General features: G+C 35.2%; 1 pseudogene; it reads left to right on the plus strand.

Moving 5' to 3' along the window:
- Window positions 1–1,293: 1,293 nt before the first annotated feature.
- Window positions 1,294–1,891, plus strand: LOC110793332 (phytochrome-interacting ankyrin-repeat protein 2-like; annotated as a pseudogene).
- Window positions 1,892–6,575: the final 4,684 nt, after the last annotated feature.

Genomic DNA, 6,575 nt, shown 5'->3' on the forward strand with positions numbered 1-6,575 from the left:
AGGCGCTGAAAATACCTGGGTACGTGTTTTTTCCTAATTCTTTGTGGATTAGAACTCTGCAACTCTATCTTTCCACGAACTCTTCCCTATAAATAGGCCCCTAAATTTGACGTGAAACACAACAACACACAATTATATTCTGAGTATTGACTCCAACCCTTAGCCTAAGCCTCTCGCTGCGAAATTGTTCACGCGTTCTGTCGCAATCGATCCATAAATCGAACAGAACGTATCCTGTCCCATAATTGAGATTCGTTAAATAAAAAGGAGAAATAGCAAAGTCAAAGTGGTTAGTTTTCTGAGAACCGTGACACACCTCTCAAGGGTGCGTCGTAATGTGTCCCTTTTCGATGATTTAACTGCTTTCCTCGCCCTTTTTATGAACTGTTAAACTAACCTAATCTGATTGTTCTATCACGCCTAACAAACATAATATTTTTGGGAAATCAGATTATCATGCTAGGTCCCTTAATGCTATTTAAATCAGATAATCACGATCGAATTAGTATTATATGTTGCATATTGCTAAAATCAACTCAGATTAGTTTAATAGTTAACGCATGTCCCTTCAATTATTTATGCTGAACTAGTAAGGATATCCTGCCTCTGGAGTTATCGACGAGCGAAGTACTCCTCTCGGTAGTTACAGTCCCCCGAACCCTCAAGCTCTACCTTGCGGGTGTATATTGAGAGATCCCCACACCAGGGATCACAAGGGAACCTACGGCCGTCGTGGTCAAACATAATTGCACTCCCTTTATGTCACGATAACCGGGTTTTGTCAGTTTTTCTCATTTTCGTTAAAAAACTGAATGACGACTCCTATATTACTAGTCAATTGGGTGTATACTCACAGGAAATCCAATTACACTTGATTGAATAAAAAGAATCGTCACACCCACGAGGGACGAGGTCACGCATTAGCTTCGCGCTTTTTCGACCCCCTCACAATTATTTATCTTGTTGTTTTGTTCTGAGTTATTCTTCGATGCCATTCATTATTTGATCTGTATTTGTTTGTATTATTGTGACTACTTTTACTAAACAATTTGTTTATTAGCTTGTATTTTAAAATTTTCGGATTGTATTGATTTTGGACTGATCTTTTGCAACGGCCAAAAATTGAATCTAACATAGATGCTTCACCAGCACTTACCTTATCCATTGTTAAATAAAAGGTGTAGGTGTACATCGTTTATCCTTATTTCTTCACCATTTTCTTGTTGTATTATTTTAAGGATTAAGTTTATGTACTTTCTTAAAACCGATACAAGTGAGTCTGTTGTAGAAGAGATGGTGGATAAACTCAAGTTGACAGCTGGAGATGCAGATGTTATAACTGAGCTAATTGAAAATTTGGTTAGGGAACTTGTACGTGTTGTTAATACAGTGAGTCTGTTGTTACTCAGGTTAAACGATTACTTAATGAGGGGGATGGATGTTAATTTGGCTTATTGGGGCACCAAATTGCAAGGGGTCACTCCTCTTCACCTTGCTGCTGAAGGGGGTCATCTAAAAGTCATGGATGTGCTGCTTGAACGAGGTGCTAATATCAAAGCTAGAACCAAGGGTCCATGTCGTTGTAAGTACACAAACTATCTCTAACCACCTGCTAGCTAATTTTACCGCGTTCATAACTAATCTTGAGCTCTTACCATGATTTTGGTGGGGTATAGGGACACCGCTCCACTTAGCAGCTAAAGAGAGGAATAGGGAGGCAGTCAAATTTCTGGTTGAGAATGGGGCATTCCTACCACCTGATATCAATGACATCCGATTTAACCCACCATTACACTACTGCCCTGACCTTGAATGGGCTTATGATGAGATGAAGTGCTTGCAGGAAAGTTCATTTTCTTCTGGGGAGACATCATACAACTCTGAAAAATGAAGTTGCCTTCCCACCTTTCACTCTCATCATCCATGTTTTAGCTTTTCAACCACATTTATGTTTATTATTTTTATGTTGAAGATTATGACAGACAATTACTGGTTTACGCTTAGTTGTGTTGTGTGAATTACGGGGCTGCTAAGCTCTGCTAAGCTCCATACAACCTGACACCTAAAGAATATTGTACAAATAATCCAAGTATGTAGGTTGATTTACTTGTGATTTATTATGATTTACTTTTGAGTTTCTTTTATTTACTTTGGAATTCCTTGTATTTACTTTTGAGATTTTTAAATGATAAATGGTCAGATTCTGATTGCAGTTGGTTTTATGAGCTGAAAAGTGGGATTTGAGATGTTGTTTGCAGTTGGTGCATTGGTTAAAGTTGTTGTCTATTTGGTTGGGCTTCTGTAGTTAGGTGTTGTGAGGAGTTCGTTGTCTGCAGGGTTATTGTAGCGGCTTCTATCCTGGTTTCAGTAGGTTTTTAGTTGATGATGTTGTCTGGTTGCTTGTTTTTATTTTCTTTTAGTGTCGTGGTCTACTATGTCTTCTTGCTGTTGGCTTGGATGTTCTGGTTTCAGTAGGTTTTTTGGGTTGTTGCTTTATTTTTATTTATTCTATGTGAAAACACTAGCCTACTAGCTCAATTGGTAGAGCATTGTGCAAATGCACAAAAGATGTGGGTTTGAATCCCACGTAGGTTCATTTACTTTTGAGTATATATTGTCTACTTTTGAGTTTATATTATCTATTTCTTAGATTTTTCGAATTACTTCAGAATATTTCCTTAACCTTGAAGCTACTTAAAGTGTTGTTGGGTTCTTTTGGAGTTGGCATAGGGTTTTGATGATCTTTACTTTTGAATTGATTCTATTTACTATTACATATGAGTGTATTCTTATTACTCATACTCTATCTTTAAATAACACTAGCCTTACTTGGCTAATTAGTTCTAGTTATGTATAGGTTCGTCTTTGTATGAGTTGGCTAATTAGTTTTCTACTTACTTTTATTATTTACTTTTTGTATTGTTTTATGGAAAATTTGCCAAATACAACCTAATAAAGTTCTCTATTTGCCAATTACAACTCAAATTTCTAATTTTTCTAATTACAACCTTAAACTTGTACATTTATTTTAAATTAGAACCAGAAACCATTTCCCGGCAAAAATCACCGGAAAATGACGTCATAACGTTATTAAAAAAATTATGAAGTACAAAAAAAAAAAATCGATCATTTTTTATTTAATTCTTATTTATCGATTAAATTTTTTTATAGAAAATATGTAACTATTTTTTTAATAACATTAATTATGACATCATCTTCCGGTGATTTTTGCCGGAAAATAATTTCGGGTTGTAATTTAAAATGGATGTATAAGTTTAAGGTTGTAATTGACAAAAATAGAAATTTGAGGTTGTAATTGGCAAATAGAAAACTTTATTAGATTGTATTTGATAAATTTTCCTTGTTTTTTATTTACTTTTAATTCAAAAATATTTACTTGTGAATTTATTTGATTTACTTTTTGTACATGTAATTCAGAGATACATTTACTTTTTAGTTATTATGATTTACTTTTGAGGTACTTTGATTTACTTTTTAGTTTCTTGTATGGAGTATTAACTTTTGATTTTTTTTAAAAAATTTACTCTTGAGACAACCTATGTAGGAATCGAACTTACATCCCCTATGCATCTGCACAGTGCTCTACCATTTGAGCTAATAGGTTTACGAAAATCAATAAAATTTCAATCATGGCAAGAAGAGAAGAAAAGGACATGAAGGACAAAAGAAACAACAAAAACCACTCTTCAAGCCAACATCTAACGCTTCCCAACAGACTGCTCTTGCTTGTACTCAGAACTGCACCTCAAACCTGCAATCAAAGCCCAAAAAAAGAGAACTAGGATGCAAACCAGATACTAACAGACCCTAGGCTCCGGCTCAGTGTTAATTTATTGGTATTCCAATTAGGTTTAACCGTGGAGGAAACACCATTCTGCGAATGATAACCCGCAGGGAAATAAATTAAGGCCTTGACTTCTGCCTCCTTCACTTTCCGCAGCTCCTTTGCTATCTCTTTCTCCTCCCTTGTCCTCGTCGTCGCCTGCTCTGCCTGCTCAAAACTACCACCATTGATAAATTAGGGTGTGCTACTCCACTTATACTTAGCTCATGGTGTCTTCTTGTTGTCACCCAATATGACTATTACCTTACACTCCTAGCAGCTAGTACCCTAGCCATGGTCGGTTTTTTAAAGTAGTATATTCAATTAGTAAGAAAAAACTGTACACTACCTGCACTCTAATATCCAATGCTTAAGAGGTTTACCAATTATTTTGTACTCTTTAGAATTTATCTGCTAAATTAGAAGCTGAGTGATAATTTAAAGATGAATAAGATCACCTAAAACTCAGTGAAGCATAAAACACTTAAAACTCGATCAAGCCTTATACCTAGAAATTGATTTCGACTGAATTTGCTCCAAAAATCAGTAAAAGCAAGCTAAAATTGACTATCAACTCACAATCAGATTCAAAAGTAAACAAATAGATGAGAGAGAAAACACCTCAGTAGTTCAGTCCCCAGAAAAATCGAAGCTCCGGCACTAGAAAATGCAATTTTCAAGCTGCAAATTCTTCAAAACAGTAGGATTAACATGATGCGGTGTAATTTGCAGAAACTTGAGCAAAAATCACAGATAGTTCAGTTTATTTTCAAGGAAATTCGACCAAAAAAAAAATTAAAAGGAACAAAAATGAAAGAAATCGAAAGAAGAATGTAAAAATACCTCAAAATCTATGCAATCTTCGCGAAATTACGACATAATTTTCGGTTTTTCAAATGTATTTTAAAGCAAATTCGTTGAGGAGAAAGAGATTGACATGAGTGAGGGGGAGAGAAATTGAGTGAGGAGAGAGAAAATGTCAGTTCAAAGGAGAGAGGGAAAACGAACCGCACATCCGAATTTTTGTTTCAATTCGCGAAATGTGATCTAGGTCGTTCGTTTCATCTCAATCTAACGGTGGCTAGAGGTTCTCATTGTAGTAGAGGTTCTCATCTTAAGGGAGGTTCTCACCAGAACCTGGTCAATATATATATATATATATATATATATATATATATATATATATATATATATATATATATATATATATATATATATATATATATATATATATATATATATATATATATATACACACTCAAATGGGAAGGGTGCTTAAAATGAGAACAATGAGAAGCGATCTCGTGCGTTCGCTACAATTAGATCTAACCGCTCCAAAGCGTCTACTATCGCGTTTTAATAATGGCAAAATTGTAAATTTTTCAAAAAAAGAGAGAAAATATTAGCCTTACTCTACAACCCGTATTCTCTCTCCTCCATTTTTGCCGGCTCTCCTTCGTGATCTCTCTCCTTACCGCTAATTCTCCTCACCTGGTGCAACCACCACGCCGCCACCAACTCTACGCTGCCATCATCCACGATTCATCTCCTCTACCGCTATTTGTGAGTGATTTTTTGCTAACTTTTGTGAACTTTAGGGTTACGCAATTTTTGTGAACTTTAGGGTTAACATAGGTCAAATTCTATTTGATTTTCGTCGAATTTTAGTGCAATTAAGTAGGTGTTGTGATTGATTTTTGTAGTGGTTAACTCATTTTGATAATGAGTTAATTTAGGTCGAATTGTATTTGATTTTCTGTTGAATTTTGGTGCAATTAAGTAGTGTTGTGATTGATCATGTAGTATGTTTGAATAGTTATGTTTTGGATAGTAAACCCGAAGTTTTTTTTGCTGCAATTTATTTGCTTTAGTTAAACTATAGGAAGAGAAACAAAAGAATTGGTGGAACCTTCCCATTTCAAGACGTTTTTTAAGGTTTTCGAGTTATGATTTACATATTGTCCACCTGAAATATCAGATTTGGGAAACAATGGAACTTAAGCAACCCAAAACACAGTGGGTTTGTATAGTACAACTCTAAATAGCATAAAATGTCACAAGTATATAATCTAGGTCATTACATTTGGAATTAGGTCAGTTATGATTAGCCTTTTTGAGAACAGAAATCGTGGTTTAGTTTTTAAGAAACGTTCTCTGAAATCAATGCTGGAAGCCTTGAGAGTTGCAGTGGAAATTCTTCTATGAGAAGATTCATAGACAAGTCTAAGTAGAAGAGGCTTGGCAGATAGCCAGTTGAATCCGGAATTTTACCTTAATTTAATTGAATGACAAGTCCGATACTTCTAGACTGTTAACATGACCAGCCACTTTGGAACTTGCCCCTTGAAGCTACATCCTCCCAAGGAAAGAACTTGTATACCTTCTGAAAATGCAAATGTTTGACCGTCTGGGTTTCATTTCTCCATTTTTGTTTAGTGGCTAGAGACAGAAAATTCTGCAATTGCTCCCACATTCCGGATCAAAAACTGTGTAGTACTTAAATTTCATTTTATGACAAATGTTTTTGTTTTGTTGATGGCTTACTTCTATGTACTTCGTATTAGACTATAAGTTGGATCATTAGATAACAATTTGGGAAATAGCTGCAGCACACAAAGAGGTTTGGAAGCTATGGAATTATTTATACTATCCAATCCTTTACCAAGTATGGTAAACTTGTCCACAGTTGCTGTTTGTTTCTCCTTTTCTAGCACAACCTACTATAACAAAC

The sequence above is a fragment of the Spinacia oleracea genome, chromosome 3, assembly GCF_020520425.1.
Source record: "Spinacia oleracea cultivar Varoflay chromosome 3, BTI_SOV_V1, whole genome shotgun sequence".
Classification (NCBI taxonomy): domain Eukaryota; kingdom Viridiplantae; phylum Streptophyta; class Magnoliopsida; order Caryophyllales; family Amaranthaceae; genus Spinacia; species Spinacia oleracea.